General features: G+C 53.4%; 11 non-coding genes across 11 annotated transcripts; all 11 read left to right on the forward strand.

The window, feature by feature from the left end:
- The first annotated feature begins 560 nt into the window (after positions 1–560).
- Positions 561–679, forward strand: LOC132534547 (5S ribosomal RNA). The gene has a single exon (XR_009546243.1). It is a non-coding gene; the product is annotated as a 5S ribosomal RNA (ribosomal RNA).
- A 2,353-nt stretch (positions 680–3,032) lies between these two features.
- LOC132534549 (5S ribosomal RNA) lies at positions 3,033–3,151 on the forward strand. The gene has a single exon (XR_009546245.1). It is a non-coding gene; the product is annotated as a 5S ribosomal RNA (ribosomal RNA).
- A 2,373-nt stretch (positions 3,152–5,524) lies between these two features.
- On the forward strand, positions 5,525–5,643 carry LOC132534550 (5S ribosomal RNA). Its single transcript, XR_009546246.1, has one exon. It is a non-coding gene; the product is annotated as a 5S ribosomal RNA (ribosomal RNA).
- Positions 5,644–8,003: 2,360 nt separating this feature from the next.
- On the forward strand, positions 8,004–8,122 carry LOC132534551 (5S ribosomal RNA). Its single transcript, XR_009546247.1, has one exon. It is a non-coding gene; the product is annotated as a 5S ribosomal RNA (ribosomal RNA).
- Positions 8,123–10,471: 2,349 nt separating this feature from the next.
- Positions 10,472–10,590, forward strand: LOC132534552 (5S ribosomal RNA). Its single transcript, XR_009546248.1, has one exon. It is a non-coding gene; the product is annotated as a 5S ribosomal RNA (ribosomal RNA).
- A 2,355-nt stretch (positions 10,591–12,945) lies between these two features.
- Positions 12,946–13,064, forward strand: LOC132534553 (5S ribosomal RNA). The gene has a single exon (XR_009546249.1). It is a non-coding gene; the product is annotated as a 5S ribosomal RNA (ribosomal RNA).
- Positions 13,065–15,401: 2,337 nt separating this feature from the next.
- Positions 15,402–15,520, forward strand: LOC132534422 (5S ribosomal RNA). The gene has a single exon (XR_009546149.1). It is a non-coding gene; the product is annotated as a 5S ribosomal RNA (ribosomal RNA).
- Positions 15,521–17,887: 2,367 nt separating this feature from the next.
- On the forward strand, positions 17,888–18,006 carry LOC132534554 (5S ribosomal RNA). Its single transcript, XR_009546250.1, has one exon. It is a non-coding gene; the product is annotated as a 5S ribosomal RNA (ribosomal RNA).
- A 2,369-nt stretch (positions 18,007–20,375) lies between these two features.
- LOC132534555 (5S ribosomal RNA) lies at positions 20,376–20,494 on the forward strand. The gene has a single exon (XR_009546251.1). It is a non-coding gene; the product is annotated as a 5S ribosomal RNA (ribosomal RNA).
- Positions 20,495–22,853: 2,359 nt separating this feature from the next.
- LOC132534556 (5S ribosomal RNA) lies at positions 22,854–22,972 on the forward strand. Its single transcript, XR_009546252.1, has one exon. It is a non-coding gene; the product is annotated as a 5S ribosomal RNA (ribosomal RNA).
- Positions 22,973–25,337: 2,365 nt separating this feature from the next.
- On the forward strand, positions 25,338–25,456 carry LOC132534423 (5S ribosomal RNA). Its single transcript, XR_009546150.1, has one exon. It is a non-coding gene; the product is annotated as a 5S ribosomal RNA (ribosomal RNA).
- The last annotated feature ends 1,813 nt before the right edge of the window (positions 25,457–27,269 follow it).

Genomic DNA, 27,269 nt, shown 5'->3' on the forward strand with positions numbered 1-27,269 from the left:
AGACAACTGCTTTGCCACCACCAGACCTTTTCTTCTCCTCCTCCTGCTCCTCCTCCTGCTCCTCCACCTCCTCCTCCTCAGCTGGGAGTGGGTCTCCCTGTGGGAGTGGGGCTTGTGCTCTCCTTGGCCCTGGTGCCTGGTTCTCCCGCTCCAGGAGAAGCAGTTGGGTGGGTCAGCAGGCAGCCTGTGGAGCAGAGGCAGTTAGCCGGCAGCAGGCATCATGCAGGCAGGCAGGCAGGCAGGCAGGCAGGCAGGCAGGCAGGCTGTCCGTGTGTATGTGGCGTGCGTGTGGGTGCGCAGCGTGTCCCCGCATGTGTCGCTGCCAGCCTGCCTGCCTGTGCAGCGGTGTGGGCTTTGTGAGGGGTGCCGGGTGGTGATGGTGGTGGTGGCTGGGGCGGAGGCTGGGGCGGCGTGGGGTGGGTGGGGGTGGTGTGTTGGGTGCAGGTGGCCAGCGGGCACTCGTGGAGGGGTGGCAGTGTGCGGAGCCGGCCAGTGGGCGTCGCTGTTGCGCCGGCGGCTGGCGGCTTGGCTTCTTGAGGCCGGCAGAAAGGGCTGTGTGCGTCTACGGCCATACCACCCTGAACACGCCCGATCTCGTCTGATCTCGGAAGCTAAGCAGGGTCGGGCCTGGTTAGTACTTGGATGGGAGACCGCCTGGGAATACCGGGTGCTGTAGGCTTTTGCTGCCTGCCTGCCTGCCTGCCTGCCTCTGCAGCGCATTGCCCAGCAGCTTGTCCTGGGCACACGACCCCTTCTTCTCTCTCGCTCTCTCTCTTTTTCATCTGTTCTGGACAAGTTGTTTTTTTGGAAAGACTTTTTTATGGATGAGAACGATAGGAGGACAGAGGGAGAACCACACATCACTCTGGCACATGTGCTGCCGGGGATCCAACTCGGGACCTCATGCTTGAGAGTCTAAAGCTTGACCACCCCACCACCTCCCGGAATCCTTTTGGAAAATCATTGTTATGTCTTGATTCATTCCCTTTGGTTGCCCTGGTTGTTTTATTGTTGGAGTTATGATGGATGTCGTTGTTGTTGGATAGGACCGAGAGAAATGGAGAGTGGAGGGGAAGACAGAGAGGGAGAGAGAAAGACAGACACCCACAGACCTGCTTCACCACTTGGGAAGCGACTCCCCTGCAGGTGGGGAGCCGGGGGCTCGAACAGGGATCCTTACGCCAGTCCTTGTGCTTTGAGCCAGGTGTGCTTAAGCTTCTCTCTCTCTGTCTCTGTCTCTCTCTGCCTCTCTCCCTCTCTCTGTCTCTCTCCCTCTCTCTCTCAAATTTATTTATTTATTTATTCATTTATTTATCAAAAAGAAACATTGAGAAAACCACTGGAGAAGAGGGGTCCAACTGCACACAATTCCCACCACCAGAACTCTGTATCCCCTCCCCTCCCTTGCCCTCCCCTCCTCTGGTAGCTTTCCAATTCTTTATCCCTCTGGGAGTATGGACCCAGGGTCACTGTGGGATGCAGAAGGTGTGTGTGTGTGTGTGTGTGTGTGTGTGTGTGTGCGTGCGTGCGTGCGTGTGTGTGCATGCGTGTGTACGTGTGCATGTGCATGTGCGTGTGCGTGTGCATGTGCGTGTGTGGTGTGCGGGTGGGAGTTCTGGCTTCTGTAACTGCTTCCCAGCTGAACATGAGCGTTGACAGGTCGGTCCATACTGCAACCTGGCTCTCTCTTTCCCTAGCGGGGAAGGGCTCTGGGGAAGCAGAGCTCCAGGACACATGGGTGGGGTTGTCTGTCCAGGGAAGTCTGGTCAGCATCATGCTAGCATCTGGAACCTGGTGGTGCAAAATAGAGTTAACTTATAAATCCAAACCAATTGTTGACCAATGATGGGCCTAAAGAGTGGACTAGTACAGATGAAGAGTGTGGTTGCTCTCCATTTTGTAGACAGCTAGGAGGCATATTTGAGTTACATTCCAAAGGGCCTGTGGCTATACTAGTGTTTGTTTGTTTGTTTGTTTGTTTGTTTTTCAGCCTGAGCCTGAAATCTGAAATGCAGGTAGATCCTAATTATTCTCTGGGGAGGCAATGTCATGGCTGGCAGAAGGACCAGAAAGCTGGATCAGGGATGAGAGTAGCTCCCAAATCTGGGAAAGGTGTATAAATATTCTTGGCCATCAACCCAATTGATGTGATGTGATGTGATGTGATCTGATCTGGGGTCCATATTCAGCTTAGGAGTGAGCCTATGTGAATTGGGTTAACTTTGCAAAAGCCCTGCTTCCCTTTTCTCTCTCTCTCTGTCAAGTGTCTCCCTCTCTCTCCCTCTTTCTTTCTTTCTCTCTCTCCCTCAGCTTCTTTCTCCTTTCTTTTCTTCCTAACTTCTTTCTGCTCTCTGTCATATCAGTACTCACCTAGGGTTTAGGGTAATGCTGGTCATTGAACTCTTCTTTTCCTCTCTACATTTTTTTTTATGTTGTCAGTAAGTAATGACTTAACTATTGAAGTACTACCTGGACCCTTAGGCAAGACAACTGCTTTGCCACCACCAGACCTTTTCTTCTCCTCCTCCTGCTCCTCCTCCTGCTCCTCCACCTCCTCCTCCTCAGCTGGGAGTGGGTCTCCCTGTGGGAGTGGGGCTTGTGCTCTCCTTGGTCCTGGTGCCTGGTTCTCCCGCTCCAGGAGAAGCAGTTGGGTGGGTCAGCAGGCAGCCTGTGGAGCAGAGGCAGTTAGCCGGCAGCAGGCATCATGCAGGCAGGCAGGCAGGCAGGCAGGCAGGCTGTCCGTGTGTATGTGGCGTGCGTGTGGGTGCGCAGCGTGTCCCCGCATGTGTCGCTGCCAGCCTGCCTGCCTGTGCAGCGGTGTGGGCTTTGTGAGGGGTGCCGGGTGGTGATGGTGGTGGTGGCTGGGGCGGAGGCTGGGGCGGCGTGGGGTGGGTGGGGGTGGTGTGTTGGGTGCAGGTGGCCAGCGGGCACTCGTGGAGGGGTGGCAGTGTGCGGAGCCGGCCAGTGGGCGTCGCTGTTGCGCCGGCGGCTGGCGGCTTGGCTTCTTGAGGCCGGCAGAAAGGGCTGTGTGCGTCTACGGCCATACCACCCTGAACACGCCCGATCTCGTCTGATCTCGGAAGCTAAGCAGGGTCGGGCCTGGTTAGTACTTGGATGGGAGACCGCCTGGGAATACCGGGTGCTGTAGGCTTTTGCTGCCTGCCTGCCTGCCTGCCTCTGCAGCGCATTGCCCAGCATCTTGTCCTGGGCACACGACCCCTTCTTCTCTCTCGCTCTCTCTCTTTTTCATCTGTTCTGGACAAGTTGTTTTTTTGGAAAGACTTTTTTATGGATGAGAACGATAGGAGGACAGAGGGAGAACCACACATCACTCTGGCACATGTGCTGCCGGGGATCCAACTCGGGACCTCATGCTTGAGAGTCTAAAGCTTGACCACCCCACCACCTCCCGGAATCCTTTTGGAAAATCATTGTTATGTCTTGATTCATTCCCTTTGGTTGCCCTGGTTGTTTTATTGTTGGAGTTATGATGGATGTCGTTGTTGTTGGATAGGACCGAGAGAAATGGAGAGTGGAGGGGAAGACAGAGAGGGAGAGAGAAAGACAGACACCCACAGACCTGCTTCACCACTTGGGAAGCGACTCCCCTGCAGGTGGGGAGCCGGGGGCTCGAACAGGGATCCTTACGCCAGTCCTTGTGCTTTGCGCCAGGTGTGCTTAAGCTTCTCTCTCTCTGTCTCTGTCTCTCTCTGCCTCTCTCCCTCTCTCTGTCTCTCTCCCTCTCTCTCTCAAATTTATTTATTTATTTATCAAAAAGAAACATTGAGAAAACCACTGGAGAAGAGGGGTCCAACTGCACACAATTCCCACCACCAGAACTCTGTATCCCCTCCCCTCCCTTGCCCTCCCCTCCTCTGGTAGCTTTCCAATTCTTTATCCCTCTGGGAGTATGGACCCAGGGTCACTGTGGGATGCAGAAGGTGTGTGTGCGTGTGTGTGTGTGTGTGTGTGCGTGCGTGCGTGCGTGCGTGTGTGTGCACGCGTGTGTACGTGTGCATGTGCATGTGCGTGTGCGTGTGCATGTGCGTGTGTGGTGTGCGGGTGGGAGTTCTGGCTTCTGTAACTGCTTCCCAGCTGAACATGAGCGTTGACAGGTCGGTCCATACTGCAACCTGGCTCTCTCTTTCCCTAGCGGGGAAGGGCTCTGGGGAAGCGGAGCTCCAGGACACATGGGTGGGGTTGTCTGTCCAGGGAAGTCTGGTCAGCATCATGCTAGCATCTGGAACCTGGTGGTGCAAAATAGAGTTAACTTATAAATCCAAACCAATTGTTGACCAATGATGGGCCTAAAGAGTGGACTAGTACAGATGAAGAGTGTGGTTGCTCTCCATTTTGTAGACAGCTAGGAGGCATATTTGAGTTACATTCCAAAGGGCCTGTGGCTATACTAGTGTTTCTTTGTTTGTTTGTTTGTTTGTTTTTCAGCCTGAGCCTGAAATCTGAAATGCAGGTAGATCCTAATTATTCTCTGGGGAGGCAATGTCATGGCTGGCAGAAGGACCAGAAAGCTGGATCAGGGATGAGAGTAGCTCCCAAATCTGGGAAAGGTGTATAAATATTCTTGGCCATCAACCCAATTGATGTGATGTGATGTGATGTGATCTGATCTGGGGTCCATATTCAGCTTAGGAGTGAGCCTATGTGAATTGGGTTAACTTTGCAAAAGCCCTGCTTCCCTTTTCTCTCTCTCTCTCTCTCTCTCTCTCTCTCTCTCAAGTGTCTCCCTCTCTCTCCCTCTTTCTTTCTTTCTTTCTCTCTCTCTCCCTCAGCTTCTTTCTCCTTTCTTTTCTTCCTAACTTCTTTCTGCTCTCTGTCATATCAGTACTCACCTAGGGTTTAGGGTAATGCTGGTCATTGAACTCTTCTTTTCCTCTCTACATTTTTTTTTATGTTGTCAGTAAGTAATGACTTAACTATTGAAGTACTACCTGGACCCTTAGGCAAGACAACTGCTTTGCCACCACCAGACCTTTTCTTCTCCTCCTCCTGCTCCTCCTCCTGCTCCTCCACCTCCTCCTCCTCAGCTGGGAGTGGGTCTCCCTGTGGGAGTGGGGCTTGTGCTCTCCTTGGCCCTGGTGCCTGGTTCTCCCGCTCCAGGAGAAGCAGTTGGGTGGGTCAGCAGGCAGCCTGTGGAGCAGAGGCAGTTAGCCGGCAGCAGGCATCATGCAGGCAGGCAGGCAGGCAGGCAGGCAGGCAGGCAGGCAGGCTGTCCGTGTGTATGTGGCGTGCGTGTGGGTGCGCAGCGTGTCCCCGCATGTGTCGCTGCCAGCCTGCCTGCCTGTGCAGCGGTGTGGGCTTTGTGAGGGGTGCCGGGTGGTGATGGTGGTGGTGGCTGGGGCGGAGGCTGGGGCGGCGTGGGGTGGGTGGGGGTGGTGTGTTGGGTGCAGGTGGCCAGCGGGCACTCGTGGAGGGGTGGCAGTGTGCGGAGCCGGCCAGTGGGCGTCGCTGTTGCGCCGGCGGCTGGCGGCTTGGCTTCTTGAGGCCGGCAGAAAGGGCTGTGTGCGTCTACGGCCATACCACCCTGAACACGCCCGATCTCGTCTGATCTCGGAAGCTAAGCAGGGTCGGGCCTGGTTAGTACTTGGATGGGAGACCGCCTGGGAATACCGGGTGCTGTAGGCTTTTGCTGCCTGCCTGCCTGCCTGCCTGCCTGCCTCTGCAGCGCATTGCCCAGCATCTTGTCCTGGGCACACGACCCCTTCTTCTCTCTCGCTCTCTCTCTTTTTCATCTGTTCTGGACAAGTTGTTTTTTTGGAAAGACTTTTTTATGGATGAGAACGATAGGAGGACAGAGGGAGAACCACACATCACTCTGGCACATGTGCTGCCGGGGATCCAACTCGGGACCTCATGCTTGAGAGTCTAAAGCTTGACCACCCCACCACCTCCCGGAATCCTTTTGGAAAATCATTGTTATGTCTTGATTCATTCCCTTTGGTTGCCCTGGTTGTTTTATTGTTGGAGTTATGATGGATGTCGTTGTTGTTGGATAGGACCGAGAGAAATGGAGAGTGGAGGGGAAGACAGAGAGGGAGAGAGAAAGACAGACACCCACAGACCTGCTTCACCACTTGGGAAGCGACTCCCCTGCAGGTGGGGAGCCGGGGGCTCGAACAGGGATCCTTACGCCAGTCCTTGTGCTTTGAGCCAGGTGTGCTTAAGCTTCTCTCTCTCTGTCTCTGTCTCTCTCTGCCTCTCTCCCTCTCTCTGTCTCTCTCCCTCTCTCTCTCAAATTTATTTATTTATTTATTCATTTATTTATCAAAAAGAAACATTGAGAAAACCACTGGAGAAGAGGGGTCCAACTGCACACAATTCCCACCACCAGAACTCTGTATCCCCTCCCCTCCCTTGCCCTCCCCTCCTCTGGTAGCTTTCCAATTCTTTATCCCTCTGGGAGTATGGACCCAGGGTCACTGTGGGATGCAGAAGGTGTGTGTGTGTGTGTGTGTGTGTGTGTGTGTGTGCGTGCGTGCGTGCGTGTGTGTGCATGCGTGTGTACGTGTGCATGTGCATGTGCGTGTGCGTGTGCATGTGCGTGTGTGGTGTGCGGGTGGGAGTTCTGGCTTCTGTAACTGCTTCCCAGCTGAACATGAGCGTTGACAGGTCGGTCCATACTGCAACCTGGCTCTCTCTTTCCCTAGCGGGGAAGGGCTCTGGGGAAGCGGAGCTCCAGGACACATGGGTGGGGTTGTCTGTCCAGGGAAGTCTGGTCAGCATCATGCTAGCATCTGGAACCTGGTGGTGCAAAATAGAGTTAACTTATAAATCCAAACCAATTGTTGACCAATGATGGGCCTAAAGAGTGGACTAGTACAGATGAAGAGTGTGGTTGCTCTCCATTTTGTAGACAGCTAGGAGGCATATTTGAGTTACATTCCAAAGGGCCTGTGGCTATACTAGTGTTTGTTTGTTTGTTTGTTTGTTTGTTTTTCAGCCTGAGCCTGAAATCTGAAATGCAGGTAGATCCTAATTATTCTCTGGGGAGGCAATGTCATGGCTGGCAGAAGGACCAGAAAGCTGGATCAGGGATGAGAGTAGCTCCCAAATCTGGGAAAGGTGTATAAATATTCTTGGCCATCAACCCAATTGATGTGATGTGATCTGATCTGGGGTCCATATTCAGCTTAGGAGTGAGCCTATGTGAATTGGGTTAACTTTGCAAAAGCCCTGCTTCCCTTTTCTCTCTCTCTCTCTCTCTCAAGTGTCTCCCTCTCTCTCCCTCTTTCTTTCTTTCTTTCTTTCTCTCTCCCTCAGCTTCTTTTTCCTTTCTTTTCTTCCTAACTTCTTTCTGCTCTCTGTCATATCAGTACTCACCTAGGGTTTAGGGTAATGCTGGTCATTGAACTCTTCTTTTCCTCTCTACATTTTTTTTATGTTGTCAGTAAGTAATGACTTAACTATTGAAGTACTACCTGGACCCTTAGGCAAGACAACTGCTTTGCCACCACCAGACCTTTTCTTCTCCTCCTCCTGCTCCTCCTCCTGCTCCTACACCTCCTCCTCCTCAGCTGGGAGTGGGTCTCCCTGTGGGAGTGGGGCTTGTGCTCTCCTTGGCCCTGGTGCCTGGTTCTCCCGCTCCAGGAGAAGCAGTTGGGTGGGTCAGCAGGCAGCCTGTGGAGCAGAGGCAGTTAGCCGGCAGCAGGCATCATGCAGGCAGGCAGGCAGGCAGGCAGGCAGGCAGGCTGTCCGTGTGTATGTGGCGTGCGTGTGGGTGCGCAGCGTGTCCCCGCATGTGTCGCTGCCAGCCTGCCTGCCTGTGCAGCGGTGTGGGCTTTGTGAGGGGTGCCGGGTGGTGATGGTGGTGGTGGCTGGGGCGGAGGCTGGGGCGGCGTGGGGTGGGTGGGGGTGGTGTGTTGGGTGCAGGTGGCCAGCGGGCACTCGTGGAGGGGTGGCAGTGTGCGGAGCCGGCCAGTGGGCGTCGCTGTTGCGCCGGCGGCTGGCGGCTTGGCTTCTTGAGGCCGGCAGAAAGGGCTGTGTGCGTCTACGGCCATACCACCCTGAACACGCCCGATCTCGTCTGATCTCGGAAGCTAAGCAGGGTCGGGCCTGGTTAGTACTTGGATGGGAGACCGCCTGGGAATACCGGGTGCTGTAGGCTTTTGCTGCCTGCCTGCCTGCCTGCCTGCCTGCCTCTGCAGCGCATTGCCCAGCATCTTGTCCTGGGCACACGACCCCTTCTTCTCTCTCGCTCTCTCTCTTTTTCATCTGTTCTGGACAAGTTGTTTTTTTGGAAAGACTTTTTTATGGATGAGAACGATAGGAGGACAGAGGGAGAACCACACATCACTCTGGCACATGTGCTGCCGGGGATCCAACTCGGGACCTCATGCTTGAGAGTCTAAAGCTTGACCACCCCACCACCTCCCGGAATCCTTTTGGAAAATCATTGTTATGTCTTGATTCATTCCCTTTGGTTGCCCTGGTTGTTTTATTGTTGGAGTTATGATGGATGTCGTTGTTGTTGGATAGGACCGAGAGAAATGGAGAGTGGAGGGGAAGACAGAGAGGGAGAGAGAAAGACAGACACCCACAGACCTGCTTCACCACTTGGGAAGCGACTCCCCTGCAGGTGGGGAGCCGGGGGCTCGAACAGGGATCCTTACGCCAGTCCTTGTGCTTTGCGCCAGGTGTGCTTAAGCTTCTCTCTCTCTGTCTCTGTCTCTCTCTGCCTCTCTCCCTCTCTCTGTCTCTCTCCCTCTCTCTCTCAAATTTATTTATTTATTTATCAAAAAGAAACATTGAGAAAACCACTGGAGAAGAGGGGTCCAACTGCACACAATTCCCACCACCAGAACTCTGTATCCCCTCCCCTCCCTTGCCCTCCCCTCCTCTGGTAGCTTTCCAATTCTTTATCCCTCTGGGAGTATGGACCCAGGGTCACTGTGGGATGCAGAAGGTGTGTGTGCGTGTGTGTGTGTGTGTGTGTGTGTGCGTGCGTGCGTGCGTGTGTGTGCACGCGTGTGTACGTGTGCATGTGCATGTGCGTGTGCGTGTGCATGTGCGTGTGTGGTGTGCGGGTGGGAGTTCTGGCTTCTGTAACTGCTTCCCAGCTGAACATGAGCGTTGACAGGTCGGTCCATACTGCAACCTGGCTCTCTCTTTCCCTAGCGGGGAAGGGCTCTGGGGAAGCGGAGCTCCAGGACACATGGGTGGGGTTGTCTGTCCAGGGAAGTCTGGTCAGCATCATGCTAGCATCTGGAACCTGGTGGTGCAAAATAGAGTTAACTTATAAATCCAAACCAATTGTTGACCAATGATGGGCCTAAAGAGTGGACTAGTACAGATGAAGAGTGTGGTTGCTCTCCATTTTGTAGACAGCTAGGAGGCATATTTGAGTTACATTCCAAAGGGCCTGTGGCTATACTAGTGTTTGTTTGTTTGTTTGTTTGTTTGTTTTTCAGCCTGAGCCTGAAATCTGAAATGCAGGTAGATCCTAATTATTCTCTGGGGAGGCAATGTCATGGCTGGCAGAAGGACCAGAAAGCTGGATCAGGGATGAGAGTAGCTCCCAAATCTGGGAAAGGTGTATAAATATTCTTGGCCATCAACCCAATTGATGTGATGTGATCTGATCTGGGGTCCATATTCAGCTTAGGAGTGAGCCTATGTGAATTGGGTTAACTTTGCAAAAGCCCTGCTTCCCTTTTCTCTCTCTCTCTCTCAAGTGTCTCCCTCTCTCTCCCTCTTTCTTTCTTTCTTTCTCTCTCTCTCCCTCAGCTTCTTTCTCCTTTCTTTTCTTCCTAACTTCTTTCTGCTCTCTGTCATATCAGTACTCACCTAGGGTTTAGGGTAATGCTGGTCATTGAACTCTTCTTTTCCTCTCTACATTTTTTTTTATGTTGTCAGTAAGTAATGACTTAACTATTGAAGTACTACCTGGACCCTTAGGCAAGACAACTGCTTTGCCACCACCAGACCTTTTCTTCTCCTCCTCCTGCTCCTCCTCCTGCTCCTCCACCTCCTCCTCCTCAGCTGGGAGTGGGTCTCCCTGTGGGAGTGGGGCTTGTGCTCTCCTTGGCCCTGGTGCCTGGTTCTCCCGCTCCAGGAGAAGCAGTTGGGTGGGTCAGCAGGCAGCCTGTGGAGCAGAGGCAGTTAGCCGGCAGCAGGCATCATGCAGGCAGGCAGGCAGGCAGGCAGGCAGGCAGGCAGGCTGTCCGTGTGTATGTGGCGTGCGTGTGGGTGCGCAGCGTGTCCCCGCATGTGTCGCTGCCAGCCTGCCTGCCTGTGCAGCGGTGTGGGCTTTGTGAGGGGTGCTGGGTGGTGATGGTGGTGGTGGCTGGGGCGGAGGCTGGGGCGGCGTGGGGTGGGTGGGGGTGGTGTGTTGGGTGCAGGTGGCCAGCGGGCACTCGTGGAGGGGTGGCAGTGTGCGGAGCCGGCCAGTGGGTGTCGCTGTTGCGCCGGCGGCTGGCGGCTTGGCTTCTTGAGGCCGGCAGAAAGGGCTGTGTGCGTCTACGGCCATACCACCCTGAACACGCCCGATCTCGTCTGATCTCGGAAGCTAAGCAGGGTCGGGCCTGGTTAGTACTTGGATGGGAGACCGCCTGGGAATACCGGGTGCTGTAGGCTTTTGCTGCCTGCCTGCCTGCCTGCCTGCCTGCCTCTGCAGCGCATTGCCCAGCAGCTTGTCCTGGGCACACGACCCCTTCTTCTCTCTCGCTCTCTCTCTTTTTCATCTGTTCTGGACAAGTTGTTTTTTTGGAAAGACTTTTTTATGGATGAGAACGATAGGAGGACAGAGGGAGAACCACACATCACTCTGGCACATGTGCTGCCGGGGATCCAACTCGGGACCTCATGCTTGAGAGTCTAAAGCTTGACCACCCCACCACCTCCCGGAATCCTTTTGGAAAATCATTGTTATGTCTTGATTCATTCCCTTTGGTTGCCCTGGTTGTTTTATTGTTGGAGTTATGATGGATGTCGTTGTTGTTGGATAGGACCGAGAGAAATGGAGAGTGGAGGGGAAGACAGAGAGGGAGAGAGAAAGACAGACACCCACAGACCTGCTTCACCACTTGGGAAGCGACTCCCCTGCAGGTGGGGAGCCGGGGGCTCGAACAGGGATCCTTACGCCAGTCCTTGTGCTTTGCGCCAGGTGTGCTTAAGCTTCTCTCTCTCTGTCTCTGTCTCTCTCTGCCTCTCTCCCTCTCTCTGTCTCTCTCCCTCTCTCTCTCAAATTTATTTATTTATTTATTTATTTATTTATTTATTTATTTATCAAAAAGAAACATTGAGAAAACCACTGGAGAAGAGGGGTCCAACTGCACACAATTCCCACCACCAGAACTCTGTATCCCCTCCCCTCCCTTGCCCTCCCCTCCTCTGGTAGCTTTCCAATTCTTTATCCCTCTGGGAGTATGGACCCAGGGTCACTGTGGGATGCAGAAGGTGTGTGTGCGTGTGTGTGTGTGTGTGCGTGCGTGCGTGCGTGTGTGTGCACGCGTGTGTACGTGTGCATGTGCATGTGCGTGTGCGTGTGCATGTGCGTGTGTGGTGTGCGGGTGGGAGTTCTGGCTTCTGTAACTGCTTCCCAGCTGAACATGAGCGTTGACAGGTCGGTCCATACTGCAACCTGGCTCTCTCTTTCCCTAGCGGGGAAGGGCTCTGGGGAAGCGGAGCTCCAGGACACATGGGTGGGGTTGTCTGTCCAGGGAAGTCTGGTCAGCATCATGCTAGCATCTGGAACCTGGTGGTGCAAAATAGAGTTAACTTATAAATCCAAACCAATTGTTGACCAATGATGGGCCTAAAGAGTGGACTAGTACAGATGAAGAGTGTGGTTGCTCTCCATTTTGTAGACAGCTAGGAGGCATATTTGAGTTACATTCCAAAGGGCCTGTGGCTATACTAGTGTTTGTTTGTTTGTTTGTTTGTTTGTTTTTCAGCCTGAGCCTGAAATCTGAAATGCAGGTAGATCCTAATTATTCTCTGGGGAGGCAATGTCATGGCTGGCAGAAGGACCAGAAAGCTGGATCAGGGATGAGAGTAGCTCCCAAATCTGGGAAAGGTGTATAAATATTCTTGGCCATCAACCCAATTGATGTGATGTGATCTGATCTGGGGTCCATATTCAGCTTAGGAGTGAGCCTATGTGAATTGGGTTAACTTTGCAAAAGCCCTGCTTCCCTTTTCTCTCTCTCTCTCTCTCTCTCTCTCTCTCAAGTGTCTCCCTCTCTCTCCCTCTTTCTTTCTCTCTCTCTCCCTCAGCTTCTTTCTCCTTTCTTTTCTTCCTAACTTCTTTCTGCTCTCTGTCATATCAGTACTCACCTAGGGTTTAGGGTAATGCTGGTCATTGAACTCTTCTTTTCCTCTCTACATTTTTTTTTATGTTGTCAGTAAGTAATGACTTAACTATTGAAGTACTACCTGGACCCTTAGGCAAGACAACTGCTTTGCCACCACCAGACCTTTTCTTCTCCTCCTCCTGCTCCTCCTCCTGCTCCTCCACCTCCTCCTCCTCAGCTGGGAGTGGGTCTCCCTGTGGGAGTGGGGCTTGTGCTCTCCTTGGCCCTGGTGCCTGGTTCTCCCGCTCCAGGAGAAGCAGTTGGGTGGGTCAGCAGGCAGCCTGTGGAGCAGAGGCAGTTAGCCGGCAGCAGGCATCATGCAGGCAGGCAGGCAGGCAGGCTGTCCGTGTGTATGTGGCGTGCGTGTGGGTGCGCAGCGTGTCCCCGCATGTGTCGCTGCCAGCCTGCCTGCCTGTGCAGCGGTGTGGGCTTTGTGAGGGGTGCCGGGTGGTGATGGTGGTGGTGGCTGGGGCGGAGGCTGGGGCGGCGTGGGGTGGGTGGGGGTGGTGTGTTGGGTGCAGGTGGCCAGCGGGCACTCGTGGAGGGGTGGCAGTGTGCGGAGCCGGCCAGTGGGCGTCGCTGTTGCGCCGGCGGCTGGCGGCTTGGCTTCTTGAGGCCGGCAGAAAGGGCTGTGTGCGTCTACGGCCATACCACCCTGAACACGCCCGATCTCGTCTGATCTCGGAAGCTAAGCAGGGTCGGGCCTGGTTAGTACTTGGATGGGAGACCGCCTGGGAATACCGGGTGCTGTAGGCTTTTGCTGCCTGCCTGCCTGCCTCTGCAGCGCATTGCCCAGCATCTTGTCCTGGGCACACGACCCCTTCTTCTCTCTCGCTCTCTCTCTTTTTCATCTGTTCTGGACAAGTTGTTTTTTTGGAAAGACTTTTTTATGGATGAGAACGATAGGAGGACAGAGGGAGAACCACACATCACTCTGGCACATGTGCTGCCGGGGATCCAACTCGGGACCTCATGCTTGAGAGTCTAAAGCTTGACCACCCCACCACCTCCCGGAATCCTTTTGGAAAATCATTGTTATGTCTTGATTCATTCCCTTTGGTTGCCCTGGTTGTTTTATTGTTGGAGTTATGATGGATGTCGTTGTTGTTGGATAGGACCAAGAGAAATGGAGAGTGGAGGGGAAGACAGAGAGGGAGAGAGAAAGACAGACACCCACAGACCTGCTTCACCACTTGGGAAGCGACTCCCCTGCAGGTGGGGAGCCGGGGGCTCGAACAGGGATCCTTACGCCAGTCCTTGTGCTTTGCACCAGGTGTGCTTAAGCTTCTCTCTCTCTGTCTCTGTCTCTCTCTGCCTCTCTCCCTCTCTCTGTCTCTCTCCCTCTCTCTCTCAAATTTATTTATTTATTTATCAAAAAGAAACATTGAGAAAACCACTGGAGAAGAGGGGTCCAACTGCACACAATTCCCACCACCAGAACTCTGTATCCCCTCCCCTCCCTTGCCCTCCCCTCCTCTGGTAGCTTTCCAATTCTTTATCCCTCTGGGAGTATGGACCCAGGGTCACTGTGGGATGCAGAAGGTGTGTGTGCGTGTGTGTGTGTGTGTGTGTGCGTGCGTGCGTGTGTGTGCACGCGTGTGTACGTGTGCATGTGCATGTGCGTGTGCGTGTGCATGTGCGTGTGTGGTGTGCGGGTGGGAGTTCTGGCTTCTGTAACTGCTTCCCAGCTGAACATGAGCGTTGACAGGTCGGTCCATACTGCAACCTGGCTCTCTCTTTCCCTAGCGGGGAAGGGCTCTGGGGAAGCGGAGCTCCAGGACACATGGGTGGGGTTGTCTGTCCAGGGAAGTCTGGTCAGCATCATGCTAGCATCTGGAACCTGGTGGTGCAAAATAGAGTTAACTTATAAATCCAAACCAATTGTTGACCAATGATGGGCCTAAAGAGTGGACTAGTACAGATGAAGAGTGTGGTTGCTCTCCATTTTGTAGACAGCTAGGAGGCATATTTGAGTTACATTCCAAAGGGCCTGTGGCTATACTAGTGTTTGTTTGTTTGTTTGTTTGTTTGTTTTTCAGCCTGAGCCTGAAATCTGAAATGCAGGTAGATCCTAATTATTCTCTGGGGAGGCAATGTCATGGCTGGCAGAAGGACCAGAAAGCTGGATCAGGGATGAGAGTAGCTCCCAAATCTGGGAAAGGTGTATAAATATTCTTGGCCATCAACCCAATTGATGTGATGTGATGTGATGTGATCTGATCTGGGGTCCATATTCAGCTTAGGAGTGAGCCTGTGTGAATTGGGTTAACTTTGCAAAAGCCCTGCTTCCCTTTTCTCTCTCTCTCTCTCTCTCAAGTGTCTCCCTCTCTCTCCCTCTTTCTTTCTTTCTCTCTCTCCCTCAGCTTCTTTCTCCTTTCTTTTCTTCCTAACTTCTTTCTGCTCTCTGTCATATCAGTACTCACCTAGGGTTTAGGGTAATGCTGGTCATTGAACTCTTCTTTTCCTCTCTACATTTTTTTTTATGTTGTCAGTAAGTAATGACTTAACTATTGAAGTACTACCTGGACCCTTAGGCAAGACAACTGCTTTGCCACCACCAGACCTTTTCTTCTCCTCCTCCTGCTCCTCCTCCTGCTCCTCCACCTCCTCCTCCTCAGCTGGGAGTGGGTCTCCCTGTGGGAGTGGGGCTTGTGCTCTCCTTGGCCCTGGTGCCTGGTTCTCCCGCTCCAGGAGAAGCAGTTGGGTGGGTCAGCAGGCAGCCTGTGGAGCAGAGGCAGTTAGCCGGCAGCAGGCATCATGCAGGCAGGCAGGCAGGCAGGCAGGCAGGCAGGCAGGCTGTCCGTGTGTATGTGGCGTGCGTGTGGGTGCGCAGCGTGTCCCCGCATGTGTCGCTGCCAGCCTGCCTGCCTGTGCAGCGGTGTGGGCTTTGTGAGGGGTGCCGGGTGGTGATGGTGGTGGTGGCTGGGGCGGAGGCTGGGGCGGCGTGGGGTGGGTGGGGGTGGTGTGTTGGGTGCAGGTGGCCAGCGGGCACTCGTGGAGGGGTGGCAGTGTGCGGAGCCGGCCAGTGGGCTTCGCTGTTGCGCCGGCGGCTGGCGGCTTGGCTTCTTGAGGCCGGCAGAAAGGGCTGTGTGCGTCTACGGCCATACCACCCTGAACACGCCTGATCTCGTCTGATCTCGGAAGCTAAGCAGGGTCGGGCCTGGTTAGTACTTGGATGGGAGACCGCCTGGGAATACCGGGTGCTGTAGGCTTTTGCTGCCTGCCTGCCTGCCTGCCTGCCTCTGCAGCGCATTGCCCAGCAGCTTGTCCTGGGCACACGACCCCTTCTTCTCTCTCGCTCTCTCTCTTTTTCATCTGTTCTGGACAAGTTGTTTTTTTGGAAAGACTTTTTTATGGATGAGAACGATAGGAGGACAGAGGGAGAACCACACATCACTCTGGCACATGTGCTGCCGGGGATCCAACTCGGGACCTCATGCTTGAGAGTCTAAAGCTTGACCACCCCACCACCTCCCGGAATCCTTTTGGAAAATCATTGTTATGTCTTGATTCATTCCCTTTGGTTGCCCTGGTTGTTTTATTGTTGGAGTTATGATGGATGTCGTTGTTGTTGGATAGGACCGAGAGAAATGGAGAGTGGAGGGGAAGACAGAGAGGGAGAGAGAAAGACAGACACCCACAGACCTGCTTCACCACTTGGGAAGCGACTCCCCTGCAGGTGGGGAGCCGGGGGCTCGAACAGGGATCCTTACGCCAGTCCTTGTGCTTTGCGCCAGGTGTGCTTAAGCTTCTCTCTCTCTGTCTCTGTCTCTCTCTGCCTCTCTCCCTCTCTCTGTCTCTCTCCCTCTCTCTCTCAAATTTATTTATTTATTTATCAAAAAGAAACATTGAGAAAACCACTGGAGAAGAGGGGTCCAACTGCACACAATTCCCACCACCAGAACTCTGTATCCCCTCCCCTCCCTTGCCCTCCCCTCCTCTGGTAGCTTTCCAATTCTTTATCCCTCTGGGAGTATGGACCCAGGGTCACTGTGGGATGCAGAAGGTGTGTGTGCGTGTGTGTGTGTGTGTGCGTGCGTGCGTGCGTGTGTGTGCACGCGTGTGTACGTGTGCATGTGCATGTGCGTGTGCGTGTGCATGTGCGTGTGTGGTGTGCGGGTGGGAGTTCTGGCTTCTGTAACTGCTTCCCAGCTGAACATGAGCGTTGACAGGTCGGTCCATACTGCAACCTGGCTCTCTCTTTCCCTAGCGGGGAAGGGCTCTGGGGAAGCGGAGCTCCAGGACACATGGGTGGGGTTGTCTGTCCAGGGAAGTCTGGTCAGCATCATGCTAGCATCTGGAACCTGGTGGTGCAAAATAGAGTTAACTTATAAATCCAAACCAATTGTTGACCAATGATGGGCCTAAAGAGTGGACTAGTACAGATGAAGAGTGTGGTTGCTCTCCATTTTGTAGACAGCTAGGAGGCATATTTGAGTTACATTCCAAAGGGCCTGTGGCTATACTAGTGTTTGTTTGTTTGTTTGTTTGTTTGTTTTTCAGCCTGAGCCTGAAATCTGAAATGCAGGTAGATCCTAATTATTCTCTGGGGAGGCAATGTCATGGCTGGCAGAAGGACCAGAAAGCTGGATCAGGGATGAGAGTAGCTCCCAAATCTGGGAAAGGTGTATAAATATTCTTGGCCATCAACCCAATTGATGTGATGTGATGTGATGTGATCTGATCTGGGGTCCATATTCAGCTTAGGAGTGAGCCTATGTGAATTGGGTTAACTTTGCAAAAGCCCTGCTTCCCTTTTCTCTCTCTCTCTCTCTCTCTCTCTCTCTCTCAAGTGTCTCCCTCTCTCTCCCTCTTTCTTTCTTTCTTTCTCTCTCTCTCCCTCAGCTTCTTTCTCCTTTCTTTTCTTCCTAACTTCTTTCTGCTCTCTGTCATATCAGTACTCACCTAGGGTTTAGGGTAATGCTGGTCATTGAACTCTTCTTTTCCTCTCTACATTTTTTTTTATGTTGTCAGTAAGTAATGACTTAACTATTGAAGTACTACCTGGACCCTTAGGCAAGACAACTGCTTTGCCACCACCAGACCTTTTCTTCTCCTCCTCCTGCTCCTCCTCCTGCTCCTCCACCTCCTCCTCCTCAGCTGGGAGTGGGTCTCCCTGTGGGAGTGGGGCTTGTGCTCTCCTTGGCCCTGGTGCCTGGTTCTCCCGCTCCAGGAGAAGCAGTTGGGTGGGTCAGCAGGCAGCCTGTGGAGCAGAGGCAGTTAGCCGGCAGCAGGCATCATGCAGGCAGGCAGGCAGGCAGGCAGGCAGGCAGGCAGGCAGGCTGTCCGTGTGTATGTGGCGTGCGTGTGGGTGCGCAGCGTGTCCCCGCATGTGTCGCTGCCAGCCTGCCTGCCTGTGCAGCGGTGTGGGCTTTGTGAGGGGTGCCGGGTGGTGATGGTGGTGGTGGCTGGGGCGGAGGCTGGGGCGGCGTGGGGTGGGTGGGGGTGGTGTGTTGGGTGCAGGTGGCCAGCGGGCACTCGTGGAGGGGTGGCAGTGTGCGGAGCCGGCCAGTGGGCGTCGCTGTTGCGTCGGCGGCTGGCGGCTTGGCTTCTTGAGGCCGGCAGAAAGGGCTGTGTGCGTCTACGGCCATACCACCCTGAACACGCCCGATCTCGTCTGATCTCGGAAGCTAAGCAGGGTCGGGCCTGGTTAGTACTTGGATGGGAGACCGCCTGGGAATACCGGGTGCTGTAGGCTTTTGCTGCCTGCCTGCCTGCCTGCCTGCCTCTGCAGCGCATTGCCCAGCATCTTGTCCTGGGCACACGACCCCTTCTTCTCTCTCGCTCTCTCTCTTTTTCATCTGTTCTGGACAAGTTGTTTTTTTGGAAAGACTTTTTTATGGATGAGAACGATAGGAGGACAGAGGGAGAACCACACATCACTCTGGCACATGTGCTGCCGGGGATCCAACTCGGGACCTCATGCTTGAGAGTCTAAAGCTTGACCACCCCACCACCTCCCGGAATCCTTTTGGAAAATCATTGTTATGTCTTGATTCATTCCCTTTGGTTGCCCTGGTTGTTTTATTGTTGGAGTTATGATGGATGTCGTTGTTGTTGGATAGGACCGAGAGAAATGGAGAGTGGAGGGGAAGACAGAGAGGGAGAGAGAAAGACAGACACCCACAGACCTGCTTCACCACTTGGGAAGCGACTCCCCTGCAGGTGGGGAGCCGGGGGCTCGAACAGGGATCCTTACGCCAGTCCTTGTGCTTTGCACCAGGTGTGCTTAAGCTTCTCTCTCTCTGTCTCTGTCTCTCTCTGCCTCTCTCCCTCTCTCTGTCTCTCTCCCTCTCTCTCTCAAATTTATTTATTTATTTATTCATTTATTTATCAAAAAGAAACATTGAGAAAACCACTGGAGAAGAGGGGTCCAACTGCACACAATTCCCACCACCAGAACTCTGTATCCCCTCCCCTCCCTTGCCCTCCCCTCCTCTGGTAGCTTTCCAATTCTTTATCCCTCTGGGAGTATGGACCCAGGGTCACTGTGGGATGCAGAAGGTGTGTGTGCGTGTGTGTGTGTGTGTGTGTGCGTGCGTGCGTGTGTGTGCACGCGTGTGTACGTGTGCATGTGCATGTGCGTGTGCGTGTGCATGTGCGTGTGTGGTGTGCGGGTGGGAGTTCTGGCTTCTGTAACTGCTTCCCAGCTGAACATGAGCGTTGACAGGTCGGTCCATACTGCAACCTGGCTCTCTCTTTCCCTAGCGGGGAAGGGCTCTGGGGAAGCGGAGCTCCAGGACACATGGGTGGGGTTGTCTGTCCAGGGAAGTCTGGTCAGCATCATGCTAGCATCTGGAACCTGGTGGTGCAAAATAGAGTTAACTTATAAATCCAAACCAATTGTTGACCAATGATGGGCCTAAAGAGTGGACTAGTACAGATGAAGAGTGTGGTTGCTCTCCATTTTGTAGACAGCTAGGAGGCATATTTGAGTTACATTCCAAAGGGCCTGTGGCTATACTAGTGTTTGTTTGTTTGTTTGTTTGTTTGTTTTTCAGCCTGAGCCTGAAATCTGAAATGCAGGTAGATCCTAATTATTCTCTGGGGAGGCAATGTCATGGCTGGCAGAAGGACCAGAAAGCTGGATCAGGGATGAGAGTAGCTCCCAAATCTGGGAAAGGTGTATAAATATTCTTGGCCATCAACCCAATTGATGTGATGTGATGTGATGTGATCTGATCTGGGGTCCATATTCAGCTTAGGAGTGAGCCTATGTGAATTGGGTTAACTTTGCAAAAGCCCTGCTTCCCTTTTCTCTCTCTCTCTCTCTCTCAAGTGTCTCCCTCTCTCTCCCTCTTTCTTTCTTTCTCTTTCTCCCTCAGCTTCTTTCTCCTTTCTTTTCTTCCTAACTTCTTTCTGCTCTCTGTCATATCAGTACTCACCTAGGGTTTAGGGTAATGCTGGTCATTGAACTCTTCTTTTCCTCTCTACATTTTTTTTTATGTTGTCAGTAAGTAATGACTTAACTATTGAAGTACTACCTGGACCCTTAGGCAAGACAACTGCTTTGCCACCACCAGACCTTTTCTTCTCCTCCTCCTGCTCCTCCTCCTGCTCCTCCACCTCCTCCTCCTCAGCTGGGAGTGGGTCTCCCTGTGGGAGTGGGGCTTGTGCTCTCCTTGGCCCTGGTGCCTGGTTCTCCCGCTCCAGGAGAAGCAGTTGGGTGGGTCAGCAGGCAGCCTGTGGAGCAGAGGCAGTTAGCCGGCAGCAGGCATCATGCAGGCAGGCAGGCAGGCAGGCAGGCAGGCAGGCAGGCAGGCAGGCAGGCTGTCCGTGTGTATGTGGCGTGCGTGTGGGTGCGCAGCGTGTCCCCGCATGTGTCGCTGCCAGCCTGCCTGCCTGTGCAGCGGTGTGGGCTTTGTGAGGGGTGCCGGGTGGTGATGGTGGTGGTGGCTGGGGCGGAGGCTGGGGCGGCGTGGGGTGGGTGGGGGTGGTGTGTTGGGTGCAGGTGGCCAGCGGGCACTCGTGGAGGGGTGGCAGTGTGCGGAGCCGGCCAGTGGGCTTCGCTGTTGCGCCGGCGGCTGGCGGCTTGGCTTCTTGAGGCCGGCAGAAAGGGCTGTGTGCGTCTACGGCCATACCACCCTGAACACGCCCGATCTCGTCTGATCTCGGAAGCTAAGCAGGGTCGGGCCTGGTTAGTACTTGGATGGGAGACCGCCTGGGAATACCGGGTGCTGTAGGCTTTTGCTGCCTGCCTGCCTGCCTGCCTGCCTCTGCAGCGCATTGCCCAGCATCTTGTCCTGGGCACACGACCCCTTCTTCTCTCTCGCTCTCTCTCTTTTTCATCTGTTCTGGACAAGTTGTTTTTTTGGAAAGACTTTTTTATGGATGAGAACGATAGGAGGACAGAGGGAGAACCACACATCACTCTGGCACATGTGCTGCCGGGGATCCAACTCGGGACCTCATGCTTGAGAGTCTAAAGCTTGACCACCCCACCACCTCCCGGAATCCTTTTGGAAAATCATTGTTATGTCTTGATTCATTCCCTTTGGTTGCCCTGGTTGTTTTATTGTTGGAGTTATGATGGATGTCGTTGTTGTTGGATAGGACCAAGAGAAATGGAGAGTGGAGGGGAAGACAGAGAGGGAGAGAGAAAGACAGACACCCACAGACCTGCTTCACCACTTGGGAAGCGACTCCCCTGCAGGTGGGGAGCCGGGGGCTCGAACAGGGATCCTTACGCCAGTCCTTGTGCTTTGCACCAGGTGTGCTTAAGCTTCTCTCTCTCTGTCTCTGTCTCTCTCTGCCTCTCTCCCTCTCTCTGTCTCTCTCCCTCTCTCTCTCAAATTTATTTATTTATTTATTCATTTATTTATCAAAAAGAAACATTGAGAAAACCACTGGAGAAGAGGGGTCCAACTGCACACAATTCCCACCACCAGAACTCTGTATCCCCTCCCCTCCCTTGCCCTCCCCTCCTCTGGTAGCTTTCCAATTCTTTATCCCTCTGGGAGTATGGACCCAGGGTCACTGTGGGATGCAGAAGGTGTGTGTGCGTGTGTGTGTGTGTGTGTGTGCGTGCGTGCGTGTGTGTGCACGCGTGTGTACGTGTGCATGTGCATGTGCGTGTGCGTGTGCATGTGCGTGTGTGGTGTGCGGGTGGGAGTTCTGGCTTCTGTAACTGCTTCCCAGCTGAACATGAGCGTTGACAGGTCGGTCCATACTGCAACCTGGCTCTCTCTTTCCCTAGCGGGGAAGGGCTCTGGGGAAGCGGAGCTCCAGGACACATGGGTGGGGTTGTCTGTCCAGGGAAGTCTGGTCAGCATCATGCTAGCATCTGGAACCTGGTGGTGCAAAATAGAGTTAACTTATAAATCCAAACCAATTGTTGACCAATGATGGGCCTAAAGAGTGGACTAGTACAGATGAAGAGTGTGGTTGCTCTCCATTTTGTAGACAGCTAGGAGGCATATTTGAGTTACATTCCAAAGGGCCTGTGGCTATACTAGTGTTTGTTTGTTTGTTTGTTTGTTTGTTTTTCAGCCTGAGCCTGAAATCTGAAATGCAGGTAGATCCTAATTATTCTCTGGGGAGGCAATGTCATGGCTGGCAGAAGGACCAGAAAGCTGGATCAGGGATGAGAGTAGCTCCCAAATCTGGGAAAGGTGTATAAATATTCTTGGCCATCAACCCAATTGATGTGATGTGATCTGATCTGGGGTCCATATTCAGCTTAGGAGTGAGCCTATGTGAATTGGGTTAACTTTGCAAAAGCCCTGCTTCCCTTTTCTCTCTCTCTCTCTCTCTCTCTCTCTCTCAAGTGTCTCCCTCTCTCTCCCTCTTTCTTTCTCTCTCTCTCCCTCAGCTTCTTTCTCCTTTCTTTTCTTCCTAACTTCTTTCTGCTCTCTGTCATATCAGTACTCACCTAGGGTTTAGGGTAATGCTGGTCATTGAACTCTTCTTTTCCTCTCTACATTTTTTTTTATGTTGTCAGTAAGTAATGACTTAACTATTGAAGTACTACCTGGACCCTTAGGCAAGACAACTGCTTTGCCACCACCAGACCTTTTCTTCTCCTCCTCCTGCTCCTCCTCCTGCTCCTCCACCTCCTCCTCCTCAGCTGGGAGTGGGTCTCCCTGTGGGAGTGGGGCTTGTGCTCTCCTTGGCCCTGGTGCCTGGTTCTCCCGCTCCAGGAGAAGCAGTTGGGTGGGTCAGCAGGCAGCCTGTGGAGCAGAGGCAGTTAGCCGGCAGCAGGCATCATGCAGGCAGGCAGGCAGGCAGGCAGGCAGGCAGGCAGGCAGGCTGTCCGTGTGTATGTGGCGTGCGTGTGGGTGCGCAGCGTGTCCCCGCATGTGTCGCTGCCAGCCTGCCTGCCTGTGCAGCGGTGTGGGCTTTGTGAGGGGTGCCGGGTGGTGATGGTGGTGGTGGCTGGGGCGGAGGCTGGGGCGGCGTGGGGTGGGTGGGGGTGGTGTGTTGGGTGCAGGTGGCCAGCGGGCACTCGTGGAGGGGTGGCAGTGTGCGGAGCCGGCCAGTGGGCTTCGCTGTTGCGCCGGCGGCTGGCGGCTTGGCTTCTTGAGGCCGGCAGAAAGGGCTGTGTGCGTCTACGGCCATACCACCCTGAACACGCCCGATCTCGTCTGATCTCGGAAGCTAAGCAGGGTCGGGCCTGGTTAGTACTTGGATGGGAGACCGCCTGGGAATACCGGGTGCTGTAGGCTTTTGCTGCCTGCCTGCCTGCCTGCCTGCCTCTGCAGCGCATTGCCCAGCATCTTGTCCTGGGCACACGACCCCTTCTTCTCTCTCGCTCTCTCTCTTTTTCATCTGTTCTGGACAAGTTGTTTTTTTGGAAAGACTTTTTTATGGATGAGAACGATAGGAGGACAGAGGGAGAACCACACATCACTCTGGCACATGTGCTGCCGGGGATCCAACTCGGGACCTCATGCTTGAGAGTCTAAAGCTTGACCACCCCACCACCTCCCGGAATCCTTTTGGAAAATCATTGTTATGTCTTGATTCATTCCCTTTGGTTGCCCTGGTTGTTTTATTGTTGGAGTTATGATGGATGTCGTTGTTGTTGGATAGGACCAAGAGAAATGGAGAGTGGAGGGGAAGACAGAGAGGGAGAGAGAAAGACAGACACCCACAGACCTGCTTCACCACTTGGGAAGCGACTCCCCTGCAGGTGGGGAGCCGGGGGCTCGAACAGGGATCCTTACGCCAGTCCTTGTGCTTTGCACCAGGTGTGCTTAAGCTTCTCTCTCTCTGTCTCTGTCTCTCTCTGCCTCTCTCCCTCTCTCTGTCTCTCTCCCTCTCTCTCTCAAATTTATTTATTTATTTATTCATTTATTTATCAAAAAGAAACATTGAGAAAACCACTGGAGAAGAGGGGTCCAACTGCACACAATTCCCACCACCAGAACTCTGTATCCCCTCCCCTCCCTTGCCCTCCCCTCCTCTGGTAGCTTTCCAATTCTTTATCCCTCTGGGAGAATGGACCCAGGGTCACTGTGGGATGCAGAAGGTGTGTGTGCGTGTGTGTGTGTGTGTGTGTGCGTGCGTGCGTGTGTGTGCACGCGTGTGTACGTGTGCATGTGCATGTGCGTGTGCGTGTGCATGTGCGTGTGTGGTGTGCGGGTGGGAGTTCTGGCTTCTGTAACTGCTTCCCAGCTGAACATGAGCGTTGACAGGTCGGTCCATACTGCAACCTGGCTCTCTCTTTCCCTAGCGGGGAAGGGCTCTGGGGAAGCGGAGCTCCAGGACACATGGGTGGGGTTGTCTGTCCAGGGAAGTCTGGTCAGCATCATGCTAGCATCTGGAACCTGGTGGTGCAAAATAGAGTTAACTTATAAATCCAAACCAATTGTTGACCAATGATGGGCCTAAAGAGTGGACTAGTACAGATGAAGAGTGTGGTTGCTCTCCATTTTGTAGACAGCTAGGAGGCATATTTGAGTTACATTCCAAAGGGCCTGTGGCTATACTAGTGTTTGTTTGTTTGTTTGTTTGTTTGTTTTTCAGCCTGAGCCTGAAATCTGAAATGCAGGTAGATCCTAATTATTCTCTGGGGAGGCAATGTCATGGCTGGCAGAAGGACCAGAAAGCTGGATCAGGGATGAGAGTAGCTCCCAAATCTGGGAAAGGTGTATAAATATTCTTGGCCATCAACCCAATTGATGTGATGTGATGTGATGTGATCTGATCTGGGGTCCATATTCAGCTTAGGAGTGAGCCTGTGTGAATTGGGTTAACTTTGCAAAAGCCCTGCTTCCCTTTTCTCTCTCTCTCTCTCTCTCAAGTGTCTCCCTCTCTCTCCCTCTTTCTTTCTTTCTCTCTCTCCCTCAGCTTCTTTCTCCTTTCTTTTCTTCTTAACTTCTTTCTGCTCTCTGTCATATCAGTACTCACCTAGGGTTTAGGGTAATGCTGGTCATTGAACTCTTCTTTTCCTCTCTACATTTTTTTTTATGTTGTCAGTAAGTAATGACTTAACTATTGAAGTACTACCTGGACCCTTAGGCAAGACAACTGCTTTGCCACCACCAGACCTTTTCTTCTCCTCCTCCTGCTCCTCCTCCTGCTCCTCCACCTCCTCCTCCTCAGCTGGGAGTGGGTCTCCCTGTGGGAGTGGGGCTTGTGCTCTCCTTGGCCCTGGTGCCTGGTTCTCCCGCTCCAGGAGAAGCAGTTGGGTGGGTCAGCAGGCAGCCTGTGGAGCAGAGGCAGTTAGCCGGCAGCAGGCATCATGCAGGCAGGCAGGCAGGCAGGCAGGCAGGCAGGCAGGCAGGCAGGCTGTCCGTGTGTATGTGGCGTGCGTGTGGGTGCGCAGCGTGTCCCCGCATGTGTCGCTGCCAGCCTGCCTGCCTGTGCAGCGGTGTGGGCTTTGTGAGGGGTGCCGGGTGGTGATGGTGGTGGTGGCTGGGGCGGAGGCTGGGGCGGCGTGGGGTGGGTGGGGGTGGTGTGTTGGGTGCAGGTGGCCAGCGGGCACTCGTGGAGGGGTGGCAGTGTGCGGAGCCGGCCAGTGGGCTTCGCTGTTGCGCCGGCGGCTGGCGGCTTGGCTTCTTGAGGCCGGCAGAAAGGGCTGTGTGCGTCTACGGCCATACCACCCTGAACACGCCTGATCTCGTCTGATCTCGGAAGCTAAGCAGGGTCGGGCCTGGTTAGTACTTGGATGGGAGACCGCCTGGGAATACCGGGTGCTGTAGGCTTTTGCTGCCTGCCTGCCTGCCTGCCTGCCTGCCTCTGCAGCGCATTGCCCAGCAGCTTGTCCTGGGCACACGACCCCTTCTTCTCTCTCGCTCTCTCTCTTTTTCATCTGTTCTGGACAAGTTGTTTTTTTGGAAAGACTTTTTTATGGATGAGAACGATAGGAGGACAGAGGGAGAACCACACATCACTCTGGCACATGTGCTGCCGGGGATCCAACTCGGGACCTCATGCTTGAGAGTCTAAAGCTTGACCACCCCACCACCTCCCGGAATCCTTTTGGAAAATCATTGTTATGTCTTGATTCATTCCCTTTGGTTGCCCTGGTTGTTTTATTGTTGGAGTTATGATGGATGTCGTTGTTGTTGGATAGGACCGAGAGAAATGGAGAGTGGAGGGGAAGACAGAGAGGGAGAGAGAAAGACAGACACCCACAGACCTGCTTCACCACTTGGGAAGCGACTCCCCTGCAGGTGGGGAGCCGGGGGCTCGAACAGGGATCCTTACGCCAGTCCTTGTGCTTTGCGCCAGGTGTGCTTAAGCTTCTCTCTCTCTGTCTCTGTCTCTCTCTGCCTCTCTCCCTCTCTCTGTCTCTCTCCCTCTCTCTCTCAAATTTATTTATTTATTTATCAAAAAGAAACATTGAGAAAACCACTGGAGAAGAGGGGTCCAACTGCACACAATTCCCACCACCAGAACTCTGTATCCCCTCCCCTCCCTTGCCCTCCCCTCCTCTGGTAGCTTTCCAATTCTTTATCCCTCTGGGAGTATGGACCCAGGGTCACTGTGGGATGCAGAAGGTGTGTGTGCGTGTGTGTGTGTGTGTGTGTGTGTGCGTGCGTGCGTGCGTGTGTGTGCACGCGTGTGTACGTGTGCATGTGCATGTGCGTGTGCGTGTGCATGTGCGTGTGTGGTGTGCGGGTGGGAGTTCTGGCTTCTGTAACTGCTTCCCAGCTGAACATGAGCGTTGACAGGTCGGTCCATACTGCAACCTGGCTCTCTCTTTCCCTAGCGGGGAAGGGCTCTGGGGAAGCGGAGCTCCAGGACACATGGGTGGGGTTGTCTGTCCAGGGAAGTCTGGTCAGCATCATGCTAGCATCTGGAACCTGGTGGTGCAAAATAGAGTTAACTTATAAATCCAAACCAATTGTTGACCAATGATGGGCCTAAAGAGTGGACTAGTACAGATGAAGAGTGTGGTTGCTCTCCATTTTGTAGACAGCTAGGAGGCATATTTGAGTTACATTCCAAAGGGCCTGTGGCTATACTAGTGTTTGTTTGTTTGTTTGTTTGTTTGTTTTTCAGCCTGAGCCTGAAATCTGAAATGCAGGTAGATCCTAATTATTCTCTGGGGAGGCAATGTCATGGCTGGCAGAAGGACCAGAAAGCTGGATCAGGGATGAGAGTAGCTCCCAAATCTGGGAAAGGTGTATAAATATTCTTGGCCATCAACCCAATTGATGTGATGTGATGTGATGTGATCTGATCTGGGGTCCATATTCAGCTTAGGAGTGAGCCTATGTGAATTGGGTTAACTTTGCAAAAGCCCTGCTTCCCTTTTCTCTCTCTCTCTCTCTCTCTCTCTCTCTCTCAAGTGTCTCCCTCTCTCTCCCTCTTTCTTTCTTTCTTTCTCTCTCTCTCCCTCAGCTTCTTTCTCCTTTCTTTTCTTCCTAACTTCTTTCTGCTCTCTGTCATATCAGTACTCACCTAGGGTTTAGGGTAATGCTGGTCATTGAACTCTTCTTTTCCTCTCTACATTTTTTTTTATGTTGTCAGTAAGTAATGACTTAACTATTGAAGTACTACCTGGACCCT

This window comes from Erinaceus europaeus, chromosome 18, assembly GCF_950295315.1.
Source record: "Erinaceus europaeus chromosome 18, mEriEur2.1, whole genome shotgun sequence".
NCBI lineage: Eukaryota > Metazoa > Chordata > Mammalia > Eulipotyphla > Erinaceidae > Erinaceus > Erinaceus europaeus.